This window comes from Seriola lalandi, unplaced genomic scaffold (genome assembly GCF_002814215.2).
Source record: "Seriola lalandi dorsalis isolate HSWRI2012SDOR001 ecotype SW California unplaced genomic scaffold, Sedor1 jcf7180002054663, whole genome shotgun sequence".
Lineage (NCBI taxonomy): Eukaryota > Metazoa > Chordata > Actinopteri > Carangiformes > Carangidae > Seriola > Seriola lalandi.
The window spans coordinates 998,474-1,013,100 of NW_019525216.1; the positions used below are offsets into that span (position 1 = coordinate 998,474).

Here is a 14,627-nt window from a genome sequence, read left to right on the forward strand (position 1 = left end):
TGTGTGCCCGTGCATGTTTGTTGAATGAAGTGACCTATAACTGTTTTCATGTTATTAATATAGAGTACAAGAGTAAATCATAATGAGTGTAATCATATGAGAAAGTGTGACTGGTGTTTCTTACCAGGTTGCACCAAGAAACTGAAACATCTCTTTTAACCTCCAGAATTTAATTTAATTTCTAAAACAGTGAATTCTTTCAAGGCCACGAGTTACAATAATATAATTAAAGACATTCATGTACTTTAAAGACCTGCAGTCACCCTGTATTAACCAGAGACATGACCGTAACTGAGTTTTAATTTCCAGTGACGAACAAACTCAACTTGAAGGATTTAATCTGCATGTAAATAGTCTGAAAGGGGACCTCTATGTTCTGCCTTTTTTTCCATTTTTTTTTCTTAATGTGTCACACCAGCACTAGCCTATTGTACATTCCACTTGCAAGTCATGCACATTTGGCTAAACGCAGCTCAGAGGCATAATGTAATCAGGGAAGCCATATTCTTGTCGCACAGAATACCCAATATTTTGGAAAATGGGATTCAGCGCATTCTCATCAAACCCCTGGAATGAAATATGAAGGGGGGAAAAAATATATAGCTGTGTTATTTATTGGAATAATATGCTCGCCAGGTGAATAATCGTAGTGGCTGGAAGTGACAAACCAGTGTACTGTGCCATAAATAAGATGGGAATGGGAGAGAGGAAAATTATTATTATCCCTTTAGGAGAGTGTTCTGCTGTTACTATACTAAAATATAAAGCTAGTTCTTATACATATAAATTCAAACTAAGGCTATTTAGCACTATCCAGTGCTCTAAAACTCAAAGGAGCTTTAGATGAATCACAACTGTGATGACATGCGTCCCTAAACAGTTAAGCCACTGTTTGATAAATGTGATCCACTAAATGCAGTGAATGCAGAATATAGTTGGCAGAGGATAGCTGACAGAGGATTCTGTTGGAGTAAATTCAACTATTTCTCTATACTAAAAGCTAAAACACATGTCACTGCTTCACTTTCTGCTCCAAAACCTATCAATGGTATTCAGACCTGCATATTAATAATGAGGCTAACAGTCTTACAGCTATGCCCGTGGCTCTGTGCGGCTAGACAACAGGGCTTTAGGCTAAATGCTAACAATAGAATGTTAAAATTCTTACAATAGGTCTGAGTAATATTCTATGATTAGGGTTTCAATCCTGGTTTATCATTCCGCTCTTAGAATGGATGACTCTCCATTAATTGGAAATTCAACTTCCCATCCTACCAGGGGCGATGTCAACACATTTACAACTTGGATTGCAAATCCGATAAAACCAGATTTATAAAGATAGAGATCTCATCTCTGACTGTTATTCACAGATATCTTCTGATAGTAGCATTTGAAGAGGCCACAACCTTCAAAGTCACTGCTTTGTAACGGAAAGAAACCAGTTAGCCTGAATTAGTGAACCACATTCAGAGGTTCAATAATGGACTCCCTCCACCCTGTTACTTTGTCAAAACAACAGATTGATAGGAAAGCTATATTGGTTCCCATCTTTGAAGCGCCACAAAGGGGCAGCTTGAAAGAGGATGGATTATGTCCTTGTTGAAACTTGTGATTCCACACCACTAACCTGAGTCTTAAACTGGTGGATGATTTCTGATATCTCCTTTTGAAAAAAAAAAAAAAAAAGGGCAGCTCTGTCACACCAAAGAGGTCAAAGAAATCAAGTGAATCCAAAAGAGCAGTAATGCTTTTGGTGGGGTCCATTTCTTAAACTAGATAAAGTGTATCGTCGGAGTAAAAAGAAACGCCTTGTTTCTCATTTTCCGGAGGTTCCATTCAGCTATGTCAGCCTTATCTTCCATCCACAGCCAACTGTATGGTCCAACACTGCCTTGATACGACAAGTGTAAGATAAACTTGACAGATCAACTTTTTCGATAGTCACCGAGCCCATAAACAACTGGGGCCTCTAATCTGATAATCCACCAATGAAAGATTAGGCGCGGGGAGTATTATTGTGTTGTCACTCTTGCTTACAGGGTCACATGGGCTTTCGCTGCCAGGGTTAGACATCCCTCGGCAAATCCTAGAAAGGTGTCACATCTCAGCAGGTGAGGTGCGGCGATAAGACAGACTTGGGGACATTAAATGGACAAACAGCAATTATCACAGGCATTAATGAGGAACCAAAAAAAAAAAAACTACAGGAGGGCGGAAGGGTGGCTTTGTGATTAGAGACACACGTTCTGTACCTGAAAGGTCACAGATATGATCCAAGAAATAGTGAATGTGTGTCTATCAACAGCTGTTTGAACTGCAAAGTATCCTCAAGCAAGACACTGAACTAATATTTGCATGTTCCCTTTTAGTATTAAGTTTTCATTTGACTTTGTAAAACATACTGTAACCTCACTTGCAGTGGTTTTCAAACTTAAATTATAGACAATGTTCAATATCTAAATCTCTCATTTATGCTATGACTGACAGTAACGCAGCCCACACCGTCGTCTTCTTCTCTTTTCAGCAGAGGAAGCAATCCTGTACATTTCTGAACCTCATATTAACCATCCAGGCAGCTCTTGCATATGCTCACTGCTATCTCACAAGGAGAGCCGGAGAGTTGGAGTAATTCAAACATTCTTCAAACTGCAATTTATTTTCCCTGAGTTGTAATTATGGTCTATTAAAATGCAAATGATGTCAATGGCAGAGCAGTGCTAATCACTCACTGTCTGTTTATGGGCAGTACAGCCACATTAGAGACTCACACAGTGGGAGCTGAGATGAACAGAGATCCTCTATCTGTAAAGAATCCAATAAATTAGGCCCCTTTCTCAATGGAGAGTATGCATATTCTCTAGGGATATAAAGATAATCTGACCACATAATCCTATTCATGTTACATACGGTAAATTATAGTCTAAGATTCTAGATGTTGGCAGCCTCGCACCACCTATATCTGCAGCAATCTGCAAACATTTTACATGACCAACATGTCCCCTCCGTGGACTGTAGATAATTAACAGATACATCTAAACTCTTCGGATACTTTGTGTTTCAACTACAGTTTCAGACAGTTATACACAATTTTACTGAGACATTTGTACTGTTCATTTGCCCAACTGCATACTGTTACACATTATTGGATATTGACACCTACTGATATATCTAGGTATTCAAATCCTTCCTTTGAATGTTATGGATTCAAGATACCTATGATACTGCCTGTTACAACTGGCACAAAGAACTGCAACAGAATTACACATTTACTTTTTATGCTATTTATCAAACATGAAGAAAAAAAAAAATCTAACCTGCATCTGCAAATGCATATAGAAAACCTTAAGAAAACACAAGTTACATTATATTATACTGTATGAACTGTATGAATAAATATTAAATGAATTAAACATTAAAAAAGGAACATGCATGTATTACATGTATGAGATGCAAAAAAAAAAACCTTTCTTACATAAATGCATAACGAAATTTTCAGTCCCATATTCACATTTTATCATTGTAAACGTATGCAGCTATTTCTTAGTCCTTATGTCACCAGCCTTCTGTTTGTTAGTCTTGGCTAACATAGTTTCTCTTAACAGACAACTATTGATTTCGTCATGATTAAAAAATATTGTACCACAGCCAGTGGATGTAAGACAAAGTGCACACATCTTATAATAACTCTAGTTCATAATAAAAGACTGAGATATGGGTATTTTGTTCCTCATATTAATATAAACTAAATGACTGCAACATATTACCATGCAAATTCATGTAAATTGATATGCTCTGACTATAATTGGATAATCTAAATAACATTTAGCATTTAACAACACAGCTAATCAGCTATGCAAAGTACAGAAAAATATTGCTTACTGATTAAAACTATATGCAGTTGCTGCCTTGGAGTACTGGCATTTTTTCTTTCACATCAGATTGCTGTATGATAACATGTATATTTTCCCCTCAAACTCTCAAGAGTTTGCAACTCCTTTTTGACAAGTTTGATCTTTTCTTAGTCGACATCCATTCCTACAGAGTTAATGAGAATGCACAGCATGGTATCGAGTCATCGGTGATGTTCAAAGGTACAGATTTTCTGCTGGGTGCAGGTCAACGGTTAAACATGAGGTCAATAATTATCCAGTTTTCAGTGTTTTATTCATGAGTGCATAGCCACAGGAAGAATATGTTCATGCATGTTAAATTACACGAGTCACATGAGGGAAAGTTACACAAGAGCTGCACTTATGGAATAATCAGTGTGATGAGCATGAATTACATCCGCGTTGCAAGCAACCTATTCCGTGTTTGTCTCTGTACTGCGTGTAATTTCGGCACACTGCTATTTTATCCTGTGGCTGATGTTTACACATGTGTATGTTCTGTGCTCCCATCACTTTTGCTATGCATTACATCGAGCCTAGTGGGGATTAAAGCTTATCTATAGTACTGTTAACCATATGCCGTGACAACAACCTCGTGTCCCCCTTATCAGAGAGTTAGCTGCTGACAAGACATGGTGTTATTAATAATCAAAAACCTCTGAACTGTTCACAGAGATGCAGCCCAACAATGCAGAACGTCCGCTGAAATTATATTTTAAAAAACTCTGCTGCACAGCAAATGTAAAAAAATGTTTTTAATATTAAGTGAAAGTGTGTTTATGTTTTGATTAGTTCAGAAAGAGACATTAATTTGACAGCTGAGATATGGTGGGAGCATGTTTTGACACTGTTACTTTGAGTCTGATAGGAAATGCTGCAAGATGAGCATGCTAAGATAACACTGCATGCATATGAGGCAAACAAACTGTCACCCTCTACATTTAACAAATTGAGAACAAGCTGGCCGCAATAGTGGAGTGCTTTTGTAATCACTGGTGAGAGGATTTGTGAGAATATAAATAGCACTTTCATTAGATCAATACTGTCATCCCTCCTCCGTCGGCTCACATTAAGAGCACAAGCTGGGTAATAATGGAGGACTGGTTGGACACACTCTGTAGCATTCTGTTTGATCATAAGGGGTGGTGTCCCCTAGGGCGCAGTCTCCGGCCTGCTGATAAATTCATCTTTCTGACTGTCCCCGTGGGAGCTTGCCAATGAGTGAGGGACATTGACTTTTCATTAAGGAGATCACTGCATTGGAAACTGAATTTATTTTCTTAAGAACATAACAGAGCTGGTTGCAAGTCAGCCTGAAGGCCACAGCAGAATGCCGATACACCAAGAGCTGATGGAATGTTTTGGTTGACTAATAACGCTCCCCCTGTTCCCTCCAGTGAAATACGTACAGGTGGCAAGATAAAACATGCAAAGTTAAGCACTCTTCTTTTATTATTGGCTAGAGTGTGCTACAGTTGTGCTTTACAGTGGACAACTTTGAGTGCACAGTTACATATAGAACACATTAAGAGTTGTTGACACGCCCAAGTAGCCATTGCTTTATAACAGCATTTGTGTATGTGAGGGTTACTGCATTTGACAGGGGTTAGAAGCAGAAGCAGAATGGATTTAGCTATGCATTGATTTCATAGGCTCATTACATTTATACAGTATATTATTGTACTCTTACAGTCTCATTGCAGGGACTTCAGCATCATTTATAGACTGCATTTTACCACCTAAATTCATGAGGGTTTCAGTAAAATATCAAGGGTCAGTCTCTTGCACTGTACCTTGCACCTATGCAAAGCTTTTACACTTGCTGTAAATTTCATCAAGGTGAGCTAAAGTGTTTACCCCATTAATTTATTTCAGCTGAAGCCAGAGCGCTGACCCATAAAATGAGCTAAGATAATACTGACCTTAACATGGTCGTCTGCACATGGAGGTAATTGCTAAGGCTCCAGATCAATCAATATTGACTTGCCAGTTTTTTTTCTTTTTCCCCCCTTCCCCACCCACTATAAGTTGAGCTGAATGTGTAAAATTGGCTTTAGACGGATGGAGAACATATCCCTGATAGTTTAACCTTTATCTAGCTAACATGTTCACTTATCTGTACAATTATAGATTTTGCCAGTCAAGCTGTTTCTTGGAAATTCTGTTGAGTGTTAGAAGACTGGAGTGTCGCATTAACTAGGGTAATTGTGGACTGTGTTTAAGTTTGTCTCTCTAGTAGAATGAAAAGATCCTTACTGTAGGAAATGTAAAGATGTGTCTGTGCATCAGCATTACAGTCTTACAGAGGCTTTTGGCACATATCACAACAGAAATGAAATGGCTGATATTGAGCAATAACATTTCAACAATAAATTACTGAGATAATAAGATGGGCCGATACACGCGCACACACATACACACGCATACACATACACACGGACACACACACACACACACACACACACACACACACACACCCCTTTACATCGCGATCGCTGTGTACTGTAAGGCATTTGATTTCTCTTTAATTTTTCAAGGTAGGGGCACAGACTTAGCAGGCATTTCCATCTTGACTTGATAAATCTCACAATCTTCTTTTCCTTGCCACACTGAAGTAATTTATTTTCTATCTCTCCAAGCTATATTTTCCAGTTAATATTTCATTTTTTTTCATACAACCTGACAAAGGATGCCACAAGGGATGATAAGAATTCTGAAACCTTTGCACTCTCACTCTAGATACAGGATTTACCTTGAGAATTTTTCAAAGAAAAAAGACTTCTAAACTAACCGAGACACTTATAACATTTGTGTGTTTTTTTTTTTAGCTTAACTACAAGCTACACATTGTCTTCTTTCAATAGTTAGCTGTGAAACATTTGTAATTCCTCTTTCATAGGAGTTTTCATGCACATTTGATTCATAGATGACTGCAACTAACGACAGGGTTACAACCTGCATTGAATATCTGGTGAGAACAACAAAACAAAAACACATATGCTACAAATATGTTTCCCCTCTGGTAAAGATCACACAGACTGGCTGACTAGAGTCTCTATTTATAGTGTCTCGAAAACAGCAAATCCTGATTGTGTCACTCAGACCTATTTTCATACCCAGCAGCTAAACATTCATCATTCATATGCTGGAAATGTGCTCTGTTTTGACTCAGGATTATGAGGGGCAAAATCAAAGTATTAATGTTATTGCATGAAAACTATGATCTCAGTGATTTACAAAGTGGGCCTGTATTCTTTGCAGGAGAACCAAATTACATGTTCCTTGAGTGATGGGTAGCAGTATCCTTCTGGCTATTCAACTCGCCCTTAATTTGAATTTGATAAGATTTCTTTTTGAGACATTGTTAGGCTAATGTAAATTTGGAGGGAGGACGAGAGTCTACCGCTGGCTTAACTTTGATGAGGTGTTAATATCTAATATCAAAAGCAGATAAAACCCTTATTAGCCCCACTGGTCTTGCTAGAGTGGGAACTTATTACACAGAGGAGATGAGACGAAAGCAGATGAAGTAATAAGACTGCCCGGGGCTTTGTTACATGTCCTTAAGCTTTCTGACGGGGTCAACTTAATTTTGTGACTTAAATGCTGAGGCTTTACGAATGCAGACAAGCTGACATTGTTTGAGAGATCTAATTCAGACTCTCATATTTCATAGACTGCAACATCTGGGGGATTACAGTGTCTCGAGCCAGAGGCAGTTTGATAATCGGTTGTCATTTTAGGAGTTGCATGCCTTTCCCAGCTTTGGCGGTTTTCTAAAGGTCTTTGGTTCAATCAAATGTTTGTGAGATTAGTTGGCTGCACTCCTTTCAAGAACTGTTTTCATGTGGGTTGGGTTTTAATGTTTGCCTTTGGACTTTCATGGTAAAACATGCTCCAAAACTGATCATTTTGGACTCTTAAAGTTATTTTTGAAAAAAAAAAATGTGGCCATGCTTTGCTGCCATTTAATGGTCGATAAGGAATAATGTACATTAAATAAACACAAACTAATTGTGAAATGTAACAGTAATATAAACACACATGGTTTAGATCTCAGATGATGATGTGTATTAAAGTGGTAAAAAAACATTTTTTTAAAACGTACTTAATATGGGGAGTACCAAGTAAATTTGTTTTGATGATGTCTTTTTTGCTTTTGTAGTCCCTTATAATAAATAATTGTGGTTGTAGTTTAACCTCTTTAAATATAAATGCGGGTTTACTGCTGACGTGTAAGGCATTGCAAACTACTTTCTTAGACCTCTCCAGAAAGCACAAAGTAAGCACACTGTTTGTAGGCCACCAATCAATGCTTTGGACCAAGAGGAATGAGCTTTTGACTCAGTGACTGAGGGACGGCATCAATACAAAACGTTCACCCTAAACAAGTCGGAAAACACCTTGGGTTCCAGCACTATGTCCCATTGATTTCTATTCAGCTCAACGCAGATTCTGCAGCATTTAGACATTTAATTCCCTTTCAAGCAAAGTCATTACACAGCCGAGCATTTAATTAAGCAATCACAGTGGTGCAATCTGAATGATTCAGTGTCTAAATGAGGGCCAAGTTGGCAGTGTCTAAATGTGGGCCGAGTTGGCGCTATGGTGGCTTAACAGTTTGTGATGAAGCTGCTTATAAAATTTTAAGTTTTAAGGAAAAATGAAATTATGAAAAATGGCATCCTTATCGTATGAATCGTACATCTCCTCAACAACATGTTAGAATCTCAGCAAAACAAAAAGTCAACACACTCAAGAAATCCACACAATTACACCCTTAATTAAGTGTGCTGAAGGCCTTTTTGAGATGGAAGGAGCCAGGTATTCATGGCTGACCTATTTCCTCCGCAAACGAAAGATAATTTTAGGGGCATGGGCACAGATGGGTCTGAGGATGTACTTTGGAGGCGTTCTCACCTCTCCACACCTCTGTGAACAGGGTGACAGTTTATCATGTCTGGATGTGGCCTCTGTGTGCTTGGTTTGCCTTTCCCCAAATGAGCTCAACCACAGTGACATTGAATTTCATAAAATGTTCATTGTCAGTCGGTCCGCACTGATGTCATATGAACTCTGCATAACTGCAAATGCAGTACTTTTATGTGTTTTAATTTTTGCAAATTTGAACAATCAAGTCCTTTCTTTCTCCTTTCTTAAAGTAGTTGATTGCCTCGCCGTGCTGTATTAGAACTTTTTATCTGAAAACAATTACCCAAATAGGAAAGCAATATTTTTGCAGTTTGTGATTCATTCACTAGACAGTGCCACCAAAAAATGGCAGAACTCCTGCAGCCGATAGAAAACAGACAATTAAATTGATGTCCCGTCGAAGCAGTGTGGACAAACAATGTGAATGAGTTAATGGTCTCAAATTACAAATTGCTTATAAATTTAAGTCTCTGGTAAATGAAGGATTAATTTCATGGCAGGTTTGCTATTGACACTGCAAAAAACCTTTTTTCAGTACAAATGCTGGGTGGTACTCGTTGTTGTCACCACCTCCGCTGTTTTTGTGTGATTCTGCATCTCTCGCCATCTTCTCTCAGCAGTGGGCAGGTGGCAGGAGCACCTGCAACTGCACCTGTGTTAGTTTGTGTCACAGTATGTTGGTCTCTTGAAGCCATTTGTTCCCAGTCATGTTAGAGTGCTCACTACAACTGCTACAAACATAAATTATTTGATTTTGAAACTGGGATTTTGCTGTGAATCATAATGGCAATTTGGAGATTTTAAAGAACATTTTGGGAGATACACTCATTTGCTGCCTTGCCGAGAGTTAGATGAGAGGAGAGTGAGGCTCACTCTTTCCCGCCTGTTGAAACAGTTTCAATTCGTGCAGATGCATCTTCATGTCAATTCGTGCTGCCCTCTGCAAATTTGCATTTAATTGCATTTTCACATCGACTTTGTATGTAAACATGCCACCACTAAAATGTGTTTTGCGATCTGTCTAAACACACAATTACACTTAAGTTTTTGTATAAATTAAACAAATGAGACTGTGTAATGTGTTAATGAGTTTACAGGTGCTCACATTGCTTCATATTTACTTTACAGATGTGAGAGTGGTGTCAATCTTCAATCTTTCGTGGTAAGAAAATGAATACGCGTAGTTCTGAAAACGTCAAACTATTCCTGAAATTGAAAAATCTCGATTTTTCCTATTTAGTGTTACCAGAGTTGTTTTATGGCTCCGATTTCTCCACTTATTTAAAAACCAAAAGCTTGTCATAATGTAATTCACTTTTCTTTTGATTCCAAATAGAAGTCTTGCTTGATAATGGCACCTAGTGCTTTTACATTTTTAAAAACTATATTTTCGCAGACGTGAACTTTGACATTCTAAACTCCAACTACAGATCTTAATCAAAGTCAAAACTTAATCCAGGCCTGATAAGATGCTCTATTTAACAGGCTCGTTTTAGCGGGGGGCTCGATCAGGTGAAATGAAGAGGAACTGATTGCTGGTGGTGATTGTGCTGATTACATTTTAAATTTAAAACTTTCCTCCTTGTACATGGTCCTGACAATGACATAGCAGGCTTAGTAAATGCCAAGGTCCCTGCAATCTCACACTGTTAGGGAAATACCACACTTCTATTTTTACTTTAGTTCAATTGAAGTTGAAGAACTGTGACCGTGCGGGGCAACACACATGGAAAACCAAACAAAAAATCTCCTCACAATGATTCTTTTTGTGTTGTTAGCACTAAAAGTAGATGTATTCATAGCTATTTTCCTACTTGACCAACTCCTTACCCCTGTCATTGGTAAAATGTATAAACTAACACTGAATTATTCCCACCAGATCCCAAAGCTGAAATTGCTGCATTATTTTGTCAGGGAAAAGCAATTTTCATATTATCCTGTTTATGTATTGCAACAGCAGCATTAATCATCAACATGTTTTCAAAGTTAAATAAAACAATCATGTTCTGTAGGAGGAAGAGTTCAGCATTCCTGACCTTCTCTTATTCTGACTGTGGGCAGTATTTACAATGACTGAGATCCATGTTGCAATTTTCCCCCTAGTCAAAACATTATGGATGCTTGTGCTACAGCTGTCATATAAATGACATTTGAAAATATACGATGAAAGGTATTTGCATGAAATACGGCACAGGATAAAGTATTAGCATATTGGGAGGGGGTATTTGCAATTGTGTCCATGCCTTCTTTTGGAAATGACAGACATACAAAAAATAAGGAAATATTAATGTGTTACGTGCAGAATCTTACACATACACAGTACTTAATGCAGGTCTAGTAGGCATTCAGTCCAATCACCGTTTATAAGCATGAATAACCTTGTGCTAATAAAAGATCACAAGAGGACTGAGACTAATCTATGATATCAAACTAATGTGAAACCTCTTTCAGTCACAAAAATGTAAGACTCCCAAATCATTTTACAAAATCACATCAAGTTTTCTGAACTTTTGTATCCCAGTGGGTTTAATATCATGGCAGAGATATCAATTTCAATGCGGAAAATCGCTCTTGATCTTTTTTACATCATTTTGCATCTTTTCCAATTCGTTCTCCAAAGATCTGTGTGTTGGTGTGACACCACAGATTAAAGGAGCTGACAGCAAACTCGCTCGCCGTCTTTCTGACAATGTGCTGCCGTTGTGAAAATTTAAATGCGAGCCGGAATATTTTAATGCCATCTCCTATGAACTTGTATTTTTGCTTAAAGCACGGGTCATGAGAAACGATATCACATGATGGATCTTGCTTATGTCCCTTGACCAGATTCTCACAGATCATTCTAGCCATATTATTAGAGAAGAACAGCACAGTTCAAAAAAAAAAAAAAAAAAAAAAAACATCCAATACTGTGGCATTTAATACAGTAGGTTGGATTTGTGCAGCCCTGCAGCAGATTGTCTGTGTCACGTGGTTGATATTGAGTGTAAATGGTCATAAAGTCATCTTATGAGCATGCACTGGCTTGGATCCAAACTCTCGCTAGCTGGCTTTATCAGTGTATTGCTACTACTGTTCAAAGCTGTTCCTCTCCAACTCTCTCTGCATAACTGTGGAGAGGAGGGAGACAAGTACAGTAGTTGGAGATCAGTGTCAGAGCAGAGACATTTCACTGTGTGAGCTTAATCACAACTAGTCTCCCAGTGTTTTGCAAAGTCATGAGAGACTGCTAGTTCACATATCTTCATTTGTTGTCAAGTTTAGACGAGAAAAGCTTTTACGTGTTCTGTTGTTGTACATGACCTTTTGAGGTGATGGCAACAGCTCATAATGCTACATTGACATAAGGAAAGATGATCCAATTCACCTCAACTTGAACTGCACTGGTTACAGAGTCGGAGTCAACCTCTGCAAAACAAGTCTAGCTAACACGGAGATGCAAGATTATTAAAGCAAAGTTATAGGCCACAAGGTTAATATGATATATGTGTTTGTGAATACCTTCGTACCGTGCATGTTTGTATCCTAAAGTGCACGTCTGGGTACTGTGTTAAATAACAGCACACGCATAGTGGTACTTATAGTGGTGCTTAGTTTTAGTGGTGCAAAGTGTGTGGTGTTCCAAATTTAGCTTGAAAACATAAAGAGTTGTAAAATATGCAAATATACTCCCTGCATATATCAACAAAACAACAGCAGAAAATCAGCCATTAGTTTTAACAAGGGCAATATAACAAAACATTTAATTTGTTATATAGGCAACTGCACTTATTAGTTTTCTAGTCGGACGCTGTACGTGCCTCAGTGAACATGTCAAGGGCTGTTAATTTGTTGCAGTTATGACTTGTGTTTTGTTTTACACTGACTGTAATACATTGGAAAGATGTAAGGGCCTATTCACTGTATGTGACAAACAGAGTACAAGTCCTACAGTAAATATCAGTCAGTTCATAATGAAAATGCGGCATGATTGAGGCGTATTAGGAACTCAAGCCAGGAGCTGCAGCCTTGCAACTGGAACCATATTGTACATTTGATATATTTTACAAGTTTTTCCAATGTTGGGATGTATCGTTCATAGTTCTATAATAGTCAATCAGTGATTATATATTGCATATTGGGTTGCATGTGATAATAAGCAGAAGTTGATTTTCACAATTTCTCAAAACAGTTTGCTGAATATCTGACTGTAAAACAGTGTAGTGATGTCATCACGGCATTTGAATATTTAAGATATCCTTCTGAAATAACTCTTCTTAACTTACCTGTCCTCAGCACTTCCACCAATATTCAAAATTGAGTTATAATGTCTATTATAAAACCATATAGCTCTAAAAATAAACCACAGAGGGAAGATTAAAAAAAAGAGGCCTACCTTGAGGTCGAAGGTGTGAAAGTCAAGGAACATTCTCTCTCCTGAGACCTGTGACAGAGTGGGGGGGATGAGACGTCAGTCATGATTAGGCCACAGTGCAATTACAGAGCAGCTTCTCTGACAGTGATTGATCAATGAGGAACTCCCTTAATGAAGACAAGGACTCAGGGGCTCCCAGGTGCAAATTGGCAAAAGTAAGTAGTGGGAATAGTGTCCCAGATTGCTAAGGCACTAAGAGGATCATCCCGTCTGCAGGAGAACTTTGGTGGCAGAAATACAGCATGCAGGTGCGTGTCTGATTTCATACAGTTTGAACAGAAGTTAACTAAAGCAATGTCAAGACATTTAAAAGTTAGAGGTTGGTTTTGTCCACTATGGCCACTTTCCTATATTTCCTTTGATATCCCACCACACCTAAAGATTCAAATCGTGTATCTTGTATCCCTGTCCTTCAAGTATCCTGTGGATTTTTTGTTCATTAGTAGTGTTATCGAGTAATGTAAAGATTGTTGTTTTGTTTTTTAATCTTTTTTCTTCTTTAAATATTAAAAAGAAATGCAGAATGGCTGGGTTGGTATCATCCTGTAGGCTGTTTACTGGGTTGAAATTAAAATGTTTACCGACAATACTATGCCTGAGTGCACTTTACGTACGCAAAGTTGTTTAATGCTGGTTTAATTTTGAGTTTCTTAATGAACCAATGACTTTTACACAGTGTAGGCACAGCATAATACCCCATTGAGTGACATGGCAGTAAGTACAGATAAGGGCACAAGTCTTACTTGGACACAAAGCTGTGGCTCCTTTTTTAGCATGGAAAGGTTAATCATCCACTGCTCAATTTTCACTGCAGAAGCTATACAACTATACAAGAGTATACAAGAAAAGCACAACTATAGATAACTGTCATATATATTTAGTTATGTCTTTTTGCAGGGTAAGCAATCTGTAAGTTTACAAAAATGGGTTTCAATTTCTTTTTGTGGTTGACTTTTGATGCGTCTGATAAGGACTGGTCTGATAGGCATTTATTACGCCTATAAGTCCAAGCTGATCCTCTGTGGCACTTTTAACTCTGTTACACAAAACAGGCTGAACTCAAGGGCCACTTAAGCACGACTACCTCAGTTGGACTGTCAAGAACAGCCTCATTGTTAAAACACCAGAGAACGAGGAAATCAGGCCCTTGAGGCAAAAGCTTCATATGCCACTGAGTTGAAATTCAGTTTTTGATTTAGCCCTGTAATAAACTCCCAGGAAAATCTGGACTGCCTTATGGTCTGACCTACCATAAGGAGGGACACATTTGCTTTATGTTCTATTCATGCATTGTGCGCGGGTGAGGAGGGTGCTTGCCAAAAACAGCCGGGCCCTTTGAGGGAGGCATCTGACTGGTGCTTTACTTTTTTTCTTCTCCAAAATTTGCAATA

General features: G+C 38.2%; 1 protein-coding gene across 11 annotated transcripts in view; it reads right to left on the minus strand.

Moving 5' to 3' along the window:
• The window catches only part of ptprda (protein tyrosine phosphatase receptor type Da), a 354,362-nt gene that overhangs the window by 170,451 nt on the left and 169,284 nt on the right, over positions 1-14,627 (minus strand). For all 11 annotated transcript variants that reach the window (XM_087177922.1, XM_087177921.1, XM_087177923.1 and 8 more), the window contains exon 8: positions 13,198-13,245. The gene's annotated coding sequence lies outside the window, so the exon portion shown is untranslated. The remainder of the gene's footprint in view (positions 1-13,197; positions 13,246-14,627) is intronic.